Source organism: Amblyomma americanum, chromosome 9 (genome assembly GCF_052857255.1).
Source record: "Amblyomma americanum isolate KBUSLIRL-KWMA chromosome 9, ASM5285725v1, whole genome shotgun sequence".
NCBI lineage: Eukaryota > Metazoa > Arthropoda > Arachnida > Ixodida > Ixodidae > Amblyomma > Amblyomma americanum.
In genome coordinates, this window is record NC_135505.1 from 88,708,701 (window position 1) to 88,727,038 (window position 18,338).

Sequence of the window (18,338 nt, forward strand, 5' to 3'; positions counted from 1 at the left end):
GTCGGCTCTCGAGGTGTTCGATATTGTTGTTTTGTTGTTAGCCTATAAAAAGATGGCACATACCCAAACTGGTGGATCGGCCAAGAATCGTGTGACTATTCACCTGTATTCAGGTAAATAAAATTAAAAGCACGCGGGAAAGCAACATCGGAGGATCCTTCCTCATGAACAGAAAAGGGATGAAAGTTTTGACTTCAAAGTTAATAATAATAATAATAATAATAATAATAATAATAATAATAATAATAATAATAATAATAATAATAATAATAATAATAATAATAATAATAATAATAATAATAATAATAATAATAATAATAATAATGATGATGATGATAGAGAGGAACTGCATGGGACAGAATAATTAAGCCACAATGTAATAATTGAGAGAAAAGAAAATTTTGTAACACTTAGCATGGCAGTCGGTGAGATTATAGCGGGAAATTCAGAACCCTCCACTACTGAACTCTCTAAATCTTCTTTAACACCCACATTCCTCGCTGCCCGCACGGTACGGTTACTGCAACGGTTACGGTGTCTTTAGTTTCCTCACAAGCAATTTTGTTAGAAATAAAGCAGGAAAAAAAAACACTGAAGAAATTTCGCCCCGCACAACAACCATGTCCGGCGAAGCAACGACGCTGGATGCTTCACCTACAAATATCCGAAGTAGCCCTTTTAAGACTCGACTTCCATCCCGCCGCTGGCCACCAGTTGCTACGAGTGGCCGTGCTAGTAGAGTCTTAGCAGGCATCGGGTACAGGAACACCATTTATGGCTATTGAGGAAGGAATGTGGAATGGAGACGGGTAGTAGGAGGATATAAAAAATATGTATTTACATATTTACAACAATGAATGGCTACAGTCAAACACAAACAGATTAAAATCTGAGAAGATTGTTCAGGGAATCACAGCGGGGTGAAAGTGTCGAGGCACTTTTAATAGCCACTCCTGTCGACTTCCAGCTGTTTTCTTCTAATCACACCGACTTTGTCTTGGGCGTTTTTAAGTTAGAAGCCCATGGCGCCGGTAGGTCGTTCCCCCCTCCCCTCCCATTTTTCCTGGAGTAGTCATCTCCGTGGGAAGTAGAGGGGAATTCACTGAGGCGCGACGCCCGCGCTAATCATTTCGGCTCTGGCCCCGACACGTCGCGCACTGGCCGGCGCCACTGCCCCCGCCCGATGCTGGCGTTTCACCGTATCGTTCCCTGCTGACTGGCCGTGCACGAGGGGTTAGAACAATGGCAGTTCATCGCGCGCTTCGGACGCTGCCCAAAGCCGTGGGAAAATGGGAGCGGGGCCCTGAACTGGCTTGTCAGTGTCGCAAGGGGCCGACGACTTATTCCCTCTGAGGAGATTCCTTTTACTGTCAGCGGAGACAGCAGAGCCGACGCGTGGGCGCCCCGATGGCGCCTCGATGTGTTGCACATGTATTCAGCTGCGTAGGCGAAACCGCTTGCCCTTCACGTTGAAGGAGGTTTGGGGCTCCACAGAGTGGGGCTCTGGAGGGCCCTGGGCTCCGCCCATTTGTATAAGCTGTGCCGTTATACTGCTATTGGCTGATATTGGCGAGAGCTGTAATAGCAAAGCTCCGCCCAATTATCAAAGCGATTAAAACCTGATGCAAACAAAGAGTTTGGGAGAGCGCGCCCAGTCTCAGTATCGGCCGCTTTTAAACAGCATTGTTTATGCCAGTGTCAACTGTGTATGCCAGCGTCAACACCGCTAAGGAAGATATCAGCCAGATTCGGTGCAACTCTAGATCCGATGAAAACACCGGCTGCATATACATATGATGCTCCGTGCCATTCTGCCCCGGTCGCAGACAAATAAAAGGACAGAATTTCTAAAAAGCTCTCAATTGACACTCCGCATTGGTCAATAAAGGCACATTCATCGTTAACATTTTCTCAGCGTTCATTAGTTCACGGTGTGGCAAATAATATAGGCCCACCACGTCTATGCTGAACAACGAGCAGGTTCCATGATTGTCTAGCTTGAGACAACCGACCAGGGCTTCATAATTAGGTATCAAAAACGGGTCATGCACAACCAAGGAGGCCAGGTGTTTTTGAAGGTAGCCGACACATATGCTGCCATGTGTCACGTTCTGAAACTATAGAGCGGAAAGGGATACCCTATTTGTGTGTTTTAGCGGTAGAGAACACATCTAGATGAAGCCCCTTTGACTTCTTAACTGAATCAGCCAGTCTGATCAGGTTATGGTGCAACAAAAGATCAACGGCCTCTTCCTTTACCTTGGCTTCCTTGAAGGTTACCTGCTTGAAGTTAATCTCCAACGCTTCGAACGCCTTCTAGGAAAATAAACCCTCTTGAAGGACGACAAAGCAGCCCTCCTTATCGGTCGTAACTAATCAGAGACCACTTTTTACCAGGAACTGCACCGTCGTCTTTATGTTGCCGCTGTTTCTTTGAATGCTGTCCGTCTTTTTCGGTACATCCATGTAGGCACTCCACGATGCACCGCTGGCGCATTTCTTCTGGCGCCAAGCGAGCGATGCTCTTTGATAGTGCCACCTTCTCTGCCGGTCTCAGACGAGGCTCGAAGGCAAACTTGGGACCCGACCGTAGCAGTGCCTTGTGTTTCTCGGGTATTTTCTTGTGGCTGAGATCGATGAACCTCCCTTCTTCCGTGCAGTTCCTCTTCCTTTTCGGCAGCGTTGGCCGAATCGAATTCCAGAGGAAGTCATTGACGCGCTCCGAAACTGCATACCAATCTCGGAAATCTCGATCCCGAGGGTTGAATACCCGCAGTTGGTCTTTGAAAAGTTGTGCCTGCCTCCACAGTTCTGACTTGTAAATCTTGCACACCATCCTTGTGTGGCAGCTGGAAGGCTAAAATATCCACACACAGCGAGGACGTCAAGAGGTCACGATGACTCCCTGACATGCAAGGGCAGCACTCGGAGTTTGCACACGCATATTGCTAAGAGGGGAAATATGAGGGCAGGATAAAAAAGGTTAAATTTTCTGCACATGTTATAGCCTAAAGTATTATCAATCACATTGAGTAAAGCTGAGATTTGGGCGAGTTGCTAAGCATTCATGTTGAGTGAACAGCGCAACAAAGGCAGGACAAAGACAAGACAAGCGCTGACTAGCAACTGAGTTTATTGAAGAACGACAAGTAGTAATATATAGTGAACGTAAACAATAAAATCTACAAACAGAAAAAATGACAAAAGGGTAAACAACCTATGCCACATGCAAGTCAAGACATTGAATTTCCTTGACACTTAATGTCATGGAAGGATTGCTGTTGCTCTTTTCTCCAAGATTATGGAAGTGATATGCTTCCATCATTTAGCGCGTCGCCTTGTTCTTATAATAGAACAGCCCTGCGGTCTTCTTGCGCAGCGGTTCACATTTGCATTTCTTGCAGCGAAACTTTGTGCTAGAAACCGGGCCATTTTTTTCTGGTTTTATTTCATGTTCTTTTTCTCTTTCGTGCTTGCACTTGCACCTAGCGCAATGAGCGGCAACATGGAAACGAGGGTCATTTTTCTTGCGCATTCATGCTCCTTATTCAGACCTTTTATTCAGGCATCTGCCTGTTTGCCCAACATAGGCGGCACCGCACTTGAAGAGTGTCTGATAAAGAACGTTTTCTTTGCAGTCCACAGAGGGCGACACATGTCGTACCGGCTGTTTTGTTGCTTGTGCCAGCGAAACTTGTTTGTACATGACACTTAGTTTGCTAGGGGCAGAAAATACGACATCAACGTCGTACCTCTCATGCAGCCTTCTTGAGGCCGGGCAACATGCCATGCTTGTAAGGGACTACAGCGAATATGGACGCGGCGTCAATTTCACAACCGAGATTCTCAGTGATCATCAGCTTCAGTTTTTAGATGTGGCTTTGTTTATCGAACTTGAACAGGTTTGCTGGAGTTATCGACCGAGGTCTGCAAAACCGTTGTTGAACTTTTCATCGGGTCGCTCCAAGCTAATCAAAGAAGGCTTAGCATTATCGCGCTTGAAATCTGCTCTGAAAACGTCGTGTCATGAATGGATTGGTGTCAGCATTACTGCACAAATTTGCAGGTTACGCGCTAAAGGTTACCCTGATCATAGCATCTCTAGGGATTCAGAAAAGCTGCTTAAAAGTGTTAAGAGCGGTAACTCCATTGAAAGGAAAGAGAAAAGAAGACTGGCTGTAGTCCCTTACAAGCATGGCATGTCGCACGGCCTCAAGAAGATTGCATGGCAGTTACGACGTCGATGTCGTATTTTCTGCCCCTAGCAAACTAAGTGCCATGTGCAAACAAGTTTCGCAGGCACAACAAACACAGAAGACCGGTTGCCAGGTACGACATGTGTCGCCTTTCATTGACTGCATAAAAAACGTTGTATATCAGATATCCTTCAAGTGCGGTGCCGCCTGTGTTGGGTAAACAAGCAGATGCCTGAATAAGAGGTTAATGGAGGTTGAATGACCAAGAATAAAATGACCCCCTTTGCCATGTTGCCGCTCATTGCGCTAGGAGCAAGTGCAAGCACGAAAAAGAAAAAGAACATGAAAGAAAAGCAGAAAAAGATGGCCCGATTTCTGGGGCAAAGTTTTGCTGCAAACAATGCATATGCGAACCGCTCTACAAGAAGACAGCAGTACTGTATCACAAGAGCAAGGTGACGCGCGAAATCATGGAAGCATATCACATCTATAATCGTGGATAAAAGTGCCACAGCAATCCTTCCATGACATTAGGTGACAAGGAAATTCAATATCTTGACTTGCACGCGGCATAGGTTGTTTACCCTTTTGTAGGTTTTTCTGTTTGTATATTTTATTGTTTTCGTTCACTATGTATTACCACTTGTCGTTCTTCAATAAACTCAGTTGCTAGTTAGCGCTTGTCTTGCCTTTGTTCCGCCTTTGTTGCTCTTTTCACCAACCATGAATGCGAGTTGCTGCTCGTTTAAACGCTTCTCCGTTTTTAACAGCCGCTAACCGCACACGTTCTTTAGCACGCAGTCGTAGGCTATCACTTTTATAGAGAGACAGCACCACGTGCACAAAAACAGTGCTTTTGCCAAGCCGTACGAGTGTCCCGGTATGTCTGCGGCCACCAATAAAAAAAAATGGTCACTGCATGGCCTAAAGGTGGTGGTTCTGACTCGCAATCCAAGGAGAAGATTCCCCACTAATTATCCAATTTTATTCCCAACCCAGTCCTTCAACTTAATACCAATACATGTCGTAGTGACGAGTGAGTCAAGTTTCGGTCCTGTGATTGAACTTTACGTAATATTTTAATCATTTTTCGATTCCGCCGCAGAACATGTGACGTCAAACCATTTCATCCAATCCGGAGTTCCGCTATTCTTCTACGGAAGCCGACTTAAAGACGCGCGTTTTACTCTCTACGGTGCCTTTACCGCTACCCCATTCAAAAGCACATATTTGCGACTTATTTCTGACGCACACATTTCCATTGAGAATGGACTTTATTTTTGTAGTCCTGTCTATTTCCATATTAACAAAAATCTTTTTTCTTTCACACTTTCTTCCAGTTCTCTTCAACCCTTTAACACGGCATTTTTTTGTTTCCAACGAAACGAGAGATTTTCCCACCTACATAGCGCATTGAAACCTTAAGAAAAACAGGTAATTAGTTTCCCAGCGCAGAAATACTAGCCGTTGATTTTCCCCAATGATCAGAAAAAGTTTGGATGAAGTGTCGTAATAATGAAGATAGCGAAATAGAAATGGCCGCCACGGTGGCTCAGTGGTTACGGCGCACGGCTGCTTACCCGAAAGACGCGGATTCGATCCCGGCCACAGGGGTCAAATTTCGATGGAGGCGAAATTTTAGAGGCCCGTGTGCTGTGCGAAGTTAATGCATGTTAAAGAACTCCAGGTGGTCGAAATTCCCGGAGCCCTTCACTGCGGCGTCCCTCATAGCCTTAGTCGTTTTGAGAAGTTAAACCCTCATAAAACAAAAGCCAACCCAAAATTGAAATACCGCGTCTAATCAAGTAAACACCCGAAAGATCGTGTAAATTGTTAACATTGATAAGGTGCTAATTATGCTTAAACTTGCGACATGAATTACGTTGTTACTGGTGACAATATATGTTTACATGAAATGGCGGGCTACACGCCACCCATCTATGTGTTTTGGAAATTAATTTACTGCCTTCGATGCATGACATAAAAACAGCTTATTTGCAATCTGGAGGATTCGAAATTTACCTGAAACTAATAAATAACAGCAAGAGCGGCGTGTTTGATTGGTGTGTGTCGAAAGGTTAACCGGCAGAATGCACTAGTTTTCTTCCCTGCTATTCCGGAAAAGCTATGTCGGAGATAAAGACGACAGAGAAAAGGAAGCGGCGTTGAACACCACGTTGGAAAGGAATAACTTCTTTTACAACAAAATCGAGGTCTATCGCGCATGTTCGATCTCTTCTAGGGCTACCTTGACTATTCTTAGCAGCCAAGGCTGCATTGTCTTGGTAGGAGAATGTTAGCATTTTGAGCTCTCCAGCGGGTTGATAGAGGAGTATTGCGGTCTCTGCCGGTCTTGTGTAATGATCTTAGGATAATAGCTTACAGTGTCTTCATTCTACGTCCTTTCTCCTAGACAGCAAGTGCGCGCAGGTTTGACGAACTGATTTCTGCTCTTTGAGGCATCCATCCAGATTTTAGGTTCGGCAGCGTTTGGAGAAATTTCCACAGCGCTTAAATTTAGGTTTGCGTGGCACTTGCTTCCGAGGCCTTTACAGCTAGGTAACGAATTGCTGTCTAATTTGCGGATTCACAACTTAAACATGCAAGATTTCTTGATATTTAGAGCGACGAGTAGAGGAGAGCGTAACATATGACGACAAAACCTTCCGTGAAGTATTAAATAAAATAAGCACTGTCGTAGAAAAAAGGTATCTTTCGCTATTAACATTTTCGTGGACGACATTAAGCCCCGAATTCTTGAAACAAGTCATGCTGGGAGAGAGCGATGACAATTTTATTTCACCTCAGTTGTAAGCTTAGTAAGCAGTGACGATTGACTCAATCCAGGAAATATATGTAGAAACCTTGGTGAAAGCATCCGTGTAGTCGTTAGGGGTGCAGTATGATCCCCAAGAAACCAGCCCAACTTGTACTGATTTTCCATTTTCGGTCAGTACCGTGGCTGGGCTGCCAGAATCTCCCTGGAAACGAGAAATAAGAGAAATGTTTCCTAGTACACGTCTGATTCAGTGAAATTAGAGTTATTATAGAAAACAGCTGGGCTTGCCGCGAATGGCTACTCGTGCCTTTAAGACTGAATGACTAGTTAGCTTCTTATAAATTTAATAATAATAATAATAATAATTGGTTTTTGGTGGAATGGAAATGGCGCAGTATCTGTCTCATATATCTTTGGACGCCTGAACCGCGCCGTAAGGGAAGGGATAAAGGAGGGAGTGAAAGAAGATAGGAACGAATAGGTCCGTAGTGGAGGGCTCCGGAATAATTTCGACCACCTGGGGATCTTTAACGTGCACTGACATCGCACAGCAAACGGGCGCCTTAGCGTTTTTCCTCCATAAAAACGCAGCCGCCGCGGTCGGGTTCCAACCCGGTAACTCCGGATCAGTAGTCGAGCGCCCTAACCACTGAGCCACCGCGGCGGGGCATAAATTTCGTATATGTCCTTTTCAAAACAACCTTTGGTAGAATTTCTGCAACTTTTGATTTTTTACAACTAGCGGATTTAGTATTTCTCCACACAGTTCCTTCTGCAGTGGGCGATATACTAGCCACCAGTCGGCTGCTAGAGAAATATGCCACAAGCTACGTCTTACCAGTTATGATAAAACACTTGATCTATAAGAAATATCGAAAGTCAAGATAGCATTGCACAACCACGGTTAGGAACTGATTAATATAATGGTGTTGGTATATTAAAAGAGCATGCTTCTTCGTAAAAATGAATAAATTGTCGGTTGGGAAACGTACGAGAGGCTATCACAATTATTTCTTGGCTAATCGTCCAGGCCTTGAAAACTATCCAGCCGTTCGGATTCAAAATTTTTCGTAACTTCCAAAATGCTAATGCTATTGTTAGCTACTCTGCTGGTCGTATGGCCGAGAATGTAAACTCTGCAGCCGCTGCTCCAGGCTGTGGGTGACGTCGTCGCTGTCTAAGTGTACTAAAAGCTGCGTCTGCTCGAGGCCAGCAACATCATGTTACCCGCGCCTGCCGGCATGCAGTACATAGGTAGCTTATCTGACTCCATCCATGCGGCAATCCTGATCACACAAGACACAGACTTCGCCCACGCCTTCGTGCACCTGGCTGTCGTACTGCAGAACACGGTGGGTCGGCTTGAAACGCCGTGTTCCTTTAGGCCGCCTGCTGAGGGCCCGCGCATCCAGTATCAACTCGGGAGGTACAGTACTGAACGAGCGCCTATATTTTTGGGGAGCGTGTGCGAGGCACGTTGAAGTCCTTCAACGTTGTAAGTAATAACGGCTTCCTCCACCGCACCGGAACCATTGAGGACATTTTCTTAAATCTCGCTGCGATGGAATCCCGGAGGCTAAGGCAACTTCGTCGCATCCAGGAAGGGTGGGTGGTTGAGATCGAAGTCATTTATAGGGAGAAATGTAGCCGTGCCGCCGTCATTAAACTCGACGCAAAACCCGCGCTGAGAAGTCGCAACGGTGTCGGAACGCAACACGCCGACACCCACTAGTTCTCACTGTGAAACCAACAAAGGCAGGGGGTTGTAAAAGGTGTCAAACGTTTGTCATCATCATTATCAGCCTGACTAAGCCCACTGCAGAGAAAAGGCTTCTTCCATGCTTCTCCAATTAAGACTGCCCTTTGTGAGCTGCGCCAATCGTATCGCCGCGAACTTGTTAATCTCATTCGCTCACTTGACTCTTTGCCGTTCCCTGCAACGCTTGCCTTCTCTTGAGAAGCCTCTCCGTAAACCTTTAAGGACCAGCGGTTATCTTGCATTCGCATTACATGCCCTGCCCACGCCCAATTCTTCCTCGTGATTTCGACTAGGATGCCACTAAGCAACATTTGTTCCTTTATTCATTCCGGCCGCTTTCGGCCTCTTAAAGTTACGCCCATAATTCTTCCCTTCATAGCTCTCTGCGTGGTCCACAACTTAAGCTGAACTCGTTTAGTTAGCCTCCACGTTTCTGCCATATAGGTGAATAACGGTAATATACCGCTGATGTATTCTGTTCTCTTGAAAGATATCGGTAAATTGCCATTCATGCCTTGAGATAACCTGCCATATGCACTCCAGCCTTTTCTTCTACTTATTTCTCCCTCATGATCCCGATATAGCAGTCACTACCTTCCCGAAGCAGACGTATTTCCTTACCACTTCCGGCACCTCGCTTCTTATTGTAAACTGCTGTTCCCTTGAGACACTGTTGAGCATTACTTTAGTTTCCTGCATGTTGCTTTTTAGACCCACCGTTCTGATTTGCCTTTCTAGCTCATTGATCATTCTTTGCACTCCATCTCCTACGTTACAGAGCAAAGCAACGTCAGCAACAAATCGCAAAAACTTAGGTATTCTTCATTAACTCTTATCCCCAACCGCTCGCAATCCAGGCCTCGGAACACCTCCTGTAAGTAGGCGGCGAATGGTAGTGGCGAGAGCGAGATCGTGTCACCCAGCCTGACACCCCTCCTTACTGGAGTATTATTGCTGAGTTTATGAAGGACAATGGTAGCTTTGCAGTCGTTCTTTATACCTTCCAGTGTTTTCACATCAACTAATCAACAGCCTGATTCCGCAGTGCCTGCAGGACTGCTTAGCATTTCACTGAGTCAAATGCACTTTCGTAATCAATGAACGCTATATATAGGGGTTGGGTGTAGTCTCCACATTTCTCTGTGAGCTGATTGAGAGTGTTTATATGGTCTAATGTTGAGTATCCTTTACCAAAGCCTGCCTGATTATTTGGTTGATTGAAGGCTAATGTTTTCGTGATTCTATTAGTGATCACTTTAATAAATACCTTCTAGGCAACGGACAGTAAGCTGGCCGGACTGGAATTTTTCAAGCCCTTGACGTCTCCTTTCTCATGAATACGTCAATGCTGGCTTTCTTGCAAGATTCTGGTACGTTCGAGTTCATAAGGCATTGAATATACACGGTGGCTAGTTGTCTAACAAAATCTCCACTCCGTCCTTCAACAGGTCTGATGTTACCTGGTCCTCACCACCTGCTTTCCTCCTTTGTATTGGTCCGAAGACTTTCTTCACTTAATCGTTCGTTAATGACAGGATGCCCCATTGCTATGGGCTCTGGCCTGTGTCGTTTTATCATTTACGTTCTGGCTACATTGGCTACTATATACAATTTTTGTCCGTAAAGTTCCGAGACTGAGCAATTTAAAAAAATGCGTTTAACATTGGAATCACTTGTGCAGCACCCCTTCGAAATGGTCTCCCTTGCAGTCTATACACAGCTTGCAACGCTTCTTGAGGTGTTCGAAACAGTTGGAAAACGCTTCTTTCGGCAGGGCTGTAAGCTCCGTTGTCATGGCGTCTTGAATGGCCTCCAAGCTCCCCATCCAGCGACCTTTTACGGCTCTCTTCACGAGAGGAAACAGGGAAAAATCGAATGGGGAGAGGTCAGGCGAGTATGGCTGATGGGGAAGTACAGTGCTACAGTTTTGTAAGCAAATGTAACGGAAGAGAGCATGTTTCCCATTTGGTCCCGACACCTGCCTGCGTGACTGCCGCTTCTCCATCCTTCCAGTCTGCTCATTCAACGGCTATTTTGACCTTGACAGCCGCAGCCGAATATTTGATGCCTGCTCCCAGGTTCGGCGACCTCGCCTCAGCACAGCGGGCCGACCCTTACTGTCAGACTATCATGGATCGTCTCTGTGGCGCTACGCGGCCTCCAAATGCCCTCCAACTTTACTTCTTCAAGCTGGTCGACGACATCCTTCTTTAACACAATTATAGCGCCCTCGGTCACTCCTGGGTACCCGTTCTCTTCGCCATGACGTTTTTCAGACATTTCACAACAACCCCATGGCCGGCCGTTTAGGTTTCCACAAAACATATGATTGCATCAAGCGCCATTTCTTTTGGCCTGGCCTCTCAACCTCTGTTGGAAAATATATTGCCTCTTGCATACCTTTCCAACGCCGCAAACGCACCACATTTCCTTCTGCGGGCATCATACACCCTCTACCACGTCTTTTCTCCCCTTTCGAAGTCGTTGTCATTAACGTTTACGGTCCCTCACGGTTAACTTAATCGAACAACCGCTGGATCGTCACAGCCATTGACCACTTAACCAGATAAGCTGGAACGACCTCCGTTCATTTCGGCTCTTCTGAAATTGCACATTTCTTCCTGAATGCCATACTTCTGCGCCATGGAGTCCTTCGTGTCTTTAACAGTAACTGCAGTAAGTCCTTCCTCTCCAACGTCCATGCCGAAGTTCTTCATGCTTCTAGAACTGTCCACAAAACCGCTTCAGCCTATCACCCCCAGACCAATGGGGTCAGAAAACGCTTCCATAGCACGCTGTCAGATATGCTGTCCACGTATATCCATCCGAACCACACCAACTGCAACCCCATACTTCCTTTCGTTCCCTTTGCTTACAATATATATATATATATATATATATATATATATATATATATATATATATATATATATATATATATATATATATATATATATATATATAGTAAAGACGAAGATGTGACAACGAGGTAGAGGCAGTGCTATCGCTGAGCGCGTGCTGCTGCCAGGCTCTAGAATGACCGCGGACACCTAGAAGGCCTCGTTCTGCGCCTGGTTCTGCCTTCCTGGTTCTGGTGGTGCTTGAGCTATTAAACCCCCTTTCAAGTGGTGGAGGTTGCTCCTGATCCCGTCCTGGAGCTCCGCAGCAGCACTGCAACGTCAGCAATGCCAAATAACGCCCCCCTGGCTCCCCAGCCACCGGCTGCTCCGCTTGTCTGCTCCGGCACACCTCGACAACGGGACCCGGCTGTCTTCAGTGGGCTCGGCGACTCTGACGTCGAGGACTAGCTGGCTTCCTACGAGCGGGTCAGCAAGCACAACCGCTGGGACGACGCCATGAAACTAAACAACGTCATCTTTTACCTGGCTGATGTCGCCAACCTCTGGTTCCGTAACCACGAAGCCGATATCGCCACATGGTCCACGTTCAAGACGAGCTTCACTGAGGTATTTGGCCGTCCTGGCGTGCGCAAACTTCGCGCCGAACAGCGCTTGCGCGAACGGGCTCAGCAGCCTGGCGAGACATTTACTAGTTATATTGAGGATGTGGTGGATCTTTGCAAGCGCGTGAACAGCGATATGACCGAGGCTGATAAGATCCAAAATATCATGAAGGGTATCGATGAAGATGCGTTCCAAATGCTTCTAGCCAAGCAGCCGGCCACCGTGGCCTCCGTCATCAGCTTGTGCCAGAGCTACGAGGAGCTCCGCAAGCAACGCGTCCTCACTCGTCGCTCCGTACAGCCTGCCGACGTCCTGTCCGCTGATGTCGAGACCGCAGGAGGGCAGCAGCTCAGGCATGACATTCAGTTCATTCGAGAAGAGATTGCACGCCAACTAGCCCTCATCTCTGGAGTTCGGAACCCCCCGCCAGCGCTGTCTCCCACCCTTCAGCAGACGATCCGAGCCCAAGTCGCGGAGGCCCTGCCACCCCTGCCCCAGCAACCTGTGGCTGCACCTCTTACGTACGCCGCCGTTCTTGCCAGACCACCATCCCATCCCTTGAGCCCTTTTCAAGACGCAACTCAAGCGCCGCCACCTTCGACGCCCCCGCCTGATTTCTCGTATCGGGCTCAGGTGGCACAACCGTCGTCTCGCTTCACGCCGGCAGTCTCGCACTACGGTCGTTTGTGGCGTACTCGCGACAATAGGCCCATTTGCTTTGCCTGCGGCTTCGCCGGCCATGTAGCCCGCTACTGCCGCAGACGTCCTTCTTCGCCTGCTGACGTCCTGCCACCATCTGCGTATGGGTCTTACATACAGCCGCCCCGCGTGCAAGCGGACCCATTGCCTCCTGCCTTCTCCACCAACCGCCAGGCTGCTACCTCTCATCGTTCCTCTTCTCCGCGGCGCCGTTCCCTATCTCCTATGCGCCGTCGGGCCAGCCCTTCCGCTGCGGAAAACTAATGAGCGCAGTTCCCGAGGAAAGAGCTGCGTCCCCTGGGAACTCTACAAGGCCTCTGCTCTCACCAACAAACGTTATTGATGTTTTTGTCGAAGGTGTTGCAACCTGTGCTCTCGTGGACACCGAAGCTGTTGTCTCAATTATGGACGCGAAATTTTGTCGCAAACTGAAGAAAGTCATGACGCCATTTTTGGGAGTTTCTCTTCGCACTGCTACCGCCGAACAGGTCGAGCCGCTCACAACCTACACTGCGCGAGTCGTTATTCAAGACGTCTTGTACATCATTCAATTCCTGATCCTCTCCTCTTACTCCCATGACGTAATTCTAGGATGGGACTTTCTTTCTGAGCACTCCGCCGTCGTAGATTGTGCCCTCGCCGAAGTTACTTTCTCTGCCCTGCCCAACGCCTACCCGGCCGCACCGTCTCCTGAATATCCGGCCAAAGTACACCTGTCTCACGATGTCGAGCTCCCGGCAAATTCCTCTGTCCTTGTATTCCTCTCGTGCGCCTCACCACGCAACCAACCTGCTGTAACTGTACTCTTTACCCCCTCGGAGTTATTTCTTCGCCGCAAGAACATGCCGCTACCCTTCGCTGTCCTCACGGTTACCTCCGGAACGACAGCCACGCTCGTCAGCAACCCTCTCTCATCTCCAGTGACCCTGATTCATGGTGAATGCCTTGGGTGCGTCGAACCGGCTGAACTTCTGCAACTTGACGACGACCGAGAAACTGCTCTCCCGCCATCGCTGGACTCTCTTACTCCTGTTCCCCTGTCTACCCCACCGCCCTCTGACCTTCTGTATAGCGCCATCGATCAAGATCTCACTTCTCCCTACCGTGACCAGCTGTTCCACCTGTTACACCAATTTCGTTCATCGTTTGACACGCGCCAGTCTCCCCTCGGGCGTTCTTCACATGTCCACCATACCATCGATACCGGCTCCCATCCACCTCTGCGACAGCGCCCATATCGCGTGTCAGCGACAGAGCGTCGAGTCCTCAACGAGCAAGTGGACGACATGCTCGAGCGTGGGATTATACAGCCGTCGCACAGCCCTTGGTCATCCCCGGTCGTGCTGGTTCGAAAGAAAGATGGCTCCATAAGATTCTGTGTGGATTATCGCCGCATAAACACAATAACTAGGAAAGACGTTTATCCTCTACCACGCATCGATGACGCCCTCGATTGTCTGCAAGGTGCGGAATTCTTTTCGTCCCTGGATCTGCGTTCTGGGTACTGGCAAATCCCCATGTCCAAATGCGATCGTGAAAAAACTGCTTTCGTCACGCCCGACGGACTATACGAATTTAACGTCATGCCATTTGGTCTTTGCAATGCCCCCGCAACATTCGAACGCATGGTGAATAACGTCTTGCGCGGCTTGCGCTGGAAGACGTGTCTTTGCTACCTCGACGACATCGTTCTTTTCTCGGCCGACATCTCCACACATCTGACTCGTCTGCGCCAAGTGTTGACCTGCCTCACCACCGCCGGCCTGCAACTAAATTTGAAGAAATGCCACTTCGGCGCTCGCCAACTAACCGTACTCGGCCATGTCGTATCCAAAGCGGGCATCCTTCCGGATCCGGCAAAGCTTCGAGCTGTTGCCGACTTTCCAAAGCCCTCTACTCTCAAAGAACTGCGGAGTTTCATTGACCTCTGTTCCTACTTTCGGCGCTTCATCCGAAATTTCGCTACAATCATTTCGCCTTTGACGCGGCTTCAAGCCCAGAACTCCTTGTCGTCATGGTCCTCTGAGTGCGATGAAGCTTTTGTTACCCTACGTCGACTCCTTACTTCACCTCCCATCCTTCGCCATTACGACCCTAGCGTCCCGACAGAAGTACACACAGATGCTAGCGACGTGGGCATTGGTGCTGTGCTCGCCCAGCGAATACCTGGATTTCCAGAATACGTTGTCGCCTATGCGAGCCGTACGCTGTCCAAGGCCGAGATCAATTACTCCGTCACAGAAAAAGAATGCTTGGCCATTTTGTGGGCGATAACCAAATTCCGACCATACCTCTACGGCCACCCCTTCGACGTAGTCACCGATCATCACGCTTTGTGCTGGCTGTCATCGTTGAAGGATCCATCGTGTCGCCTTGGCCGCTGGGCTCTGCGCCTCCAGGAGTACGACATTCGAGTCGTCTATCGCTCTGGCCGTAAGCACTCTGACGCTGACGCCCTCTCCCGGTCTCCGCTGCCTTCCGACACTGCGACTATCTCGAGCACTGACTCCGAGCTGTCCTCGTTGCGCCCGCTAAACATGCTTGTGGAACAGCGCAAGAACCCCTGTATTACATCTCTCGTGCACCATCTGTCTGGGCCCCCTACGGCAGCTGCCTCGCTCACTTCGGCGACAAGCCCGCCACTTCACTCTGCATGACGGTCTCCTCTATCGTCGCAATTACATGCCAGACGGTCGAAAATGGCTCCTCGTCATCCCTCGCCAACTACGAGCCGAAGTCTGCGCCTCTGTCCATGCCGACCTCCAGACTGCTCATGCGGGTGTTTTGAAAACCTACACTCGACTTCGGCACCGGTACTACTGGCGTGGAATGTACAGCTTTTTACGCAAGTACATTCACTCATGCATTGCGTGCCAACGCCGCAAGTCTCCGTCACAGCGCCTTTCTGGCCTATCGAAGCCATTACCTTGCCCTGCCCGTCCCTTTGATCGCGTCGGCATCGACCTTTATGGGCCCCTGCCCTCTACCCCTTCAGGTCACCGTTGGGTTATAGTCGCCATAGACCTTCTCACGCGCTATGCTGAAACGGCGGCTCTTCCGGCGGCTACAGCGCGAGACGTGGCCTTCTTCATTCTCCGCCAGCTTTCTCCGCCACGGCGCCCCTCGTGAGCTTCTGAGCGACCGCGGCTGTGTGTTTTTATCCGAGGTTGTCCAGGCGCTTCTGCAAGAGTGCCGCATCGTTCACAGAACCTGCACAGCGTACCGTCCTCAGACCAACGGCCTCACCGAACGGTTTAACCGGACACTCGGTGACATGCTCACCATGTATATCAGTCCCGACCATTCCAACTTCGACCTCGTTCTTCCGTTCGTCACCTACGCATATAATACCGCCGTCCAGTCCACCACAGGCTATTCTCCGTTCTTTCTTCTTTACGGCCGCGAACCTACAAGCATGCTTGACACCATTCTTCCCTACCATCTTGATGCATCTGACTGTGCAACTGCTTCTGAAATTGTCAAGTATGCCGAGGAATGCCGCCAGCTCGCCCGTTCCGTCACGTCCGCTGACCCGAATCGACAAAAAGAGCATCGGGATTCCGGTAGTCAAACTCACGTACCCCTTTCCCCCGGCTCACTTGTCTGGCTCTGGATCCCTGCTGGCTCTCCTGGCCTGTCGTCCAAATTCCAAGCCAAATATCAAGGCCCTTACCGTATTATTTCTCAACCTTCCCCTGTGAACTATGTCGTTGAACCACTGACACCCTCCTCTGACCTTCGCCGTCGTGGCCGTGAAACGATGCATGTGAGTCGCCTCAAGCCTTACCATGACCCCTTGATCTGCACTACGCCTTGAGTCGCCAGGATGGCTCCTTTCATCCCCGGGGGCCATTGTAAAGACGAAGATGTGACAACGAGGTAGCGGCAGTGCTATCGCTGAGCGCGTGCTGCTGCCGGGCTCTAGAATAACCGCGGACGCCTAGAAGGCCTCGTTCTGCGCCTGGTTCTGCCTTCCTGGTTCTGGTGGAGCTTGAGCTATTAAAACCCCTTTCAATATATATATCGATCCTAGAAAAATACTTCTATAATTCTGGCGCATAAAGAATGTTTATTATAAAGCAACAGAAAAAACAACCATGCCTCCTGAGGGATCCGAACACACGACCTCTGAATTTCGCGTGCGGTGCTCTACCAACCGAGCTACGGCGATGGCTGTCCAATCTGCAACACACACACACACACACACACACACACACACACACACACACACACACACACACACACACACACACACACACACACACACACACACACACACACACACACACACACACACACACACACACACACACACACACACACACACACACACACACACACACACACACACACACACACACACACACACACACACACACACACACACACACACACACAAACACACACACACAGTGCTTTGCCGCCGCGGTGGCTCAGTGGATACGGCGCTCGGCTGCTGACCGTAAAGACGCGTGCTCGAGTTCGGCCGCGGCGGTCGAATTTCGATGGAGGCGGAATTCTAGAGGCCCGTGTACTGTGCGATGTCAGTGCACGTTAAAGAACCCCAGGTGGTCGAAATTTCCGGAGCCCTTCACTACGGCGACCCTCCTAGCCTGAGTCGCTTTGGGATGTTAAACCCCCTAAACCATACACGGTGCTTTATTTATAGGAGCTGGGACAACGTGAGCAGCAACGAAACGTCCGTGGTCAGCCAGGTCGAGCACAGACACACGCGGTGATGACAATGCCGCTAAAGAGCAGATTTATCCTCGTATTCCGCACTATTGTGTGTGTTCTTCCTAAAAAGGTCTCAAATTGTCAGTTGACAGATGATGTGCAGTAAACTGACATTTCTTTAAGTTGAGCTGCAGGCCGGCGTCTGAGAGGGAGACAAAAACGTGCTTCAGGCGGTTTAGATGGGTGTGAAAGTCGGGGGAAAAGACAATATCGTCGGGGAAGCAGAGGCTCCTCTTCCACTTCAGTCCACGCAGAATGATATACATCATCCTTTCGAAAATCGCAGGGGCATTAGAAAGGCCGAAATGCATCACGATAAATTCACAGAAGCCATCGGGGGTCACAAACGCTGTATTGGGCCGATCAGGTACTTCCATGCAGACTTGCCATTACCCGGAACGTAAATCGAGGGATAAAAACAGTTCGGCCCCCGCAAACAGTTTTGAGCGTCGTCTATGCGCGACAGGGGATAGACGTCCTTGCGCGTAACATTATTAAGGTGGCTGTACTGCGCACAGAAGCACATGGAGTCATCTTTCTTTTTCACAAGCACCACAGACGATGCCCAGGGGCTGTTTCATGGTTGAATGACACCGTTCTGAATCTTTTAGTTAACTTGCTCTTCATTCATCTTGTGCTCAGTTGCCGACACTATAGGGGGCGCTGGCGCAGTGGCGCATGAGCACCAGTGTCGATGTAATGGG

The 18,338-nt window shown here is 48.9% G+C and overlaps 1 pseudogene; it reads left to right on the top strand.

Annotated features, from left to right (window-relative positions):
* The first annotated feature begins 11,919 nt into the window (after nt 1-11,919).
* LOC144103497 (uncharacterized) lies at nt 11,920-13,161 on the top strand (annotated as a pseudogene).
* Nucleotides 13,162-18,338: the final 5,177 nt, after the last annotated feature.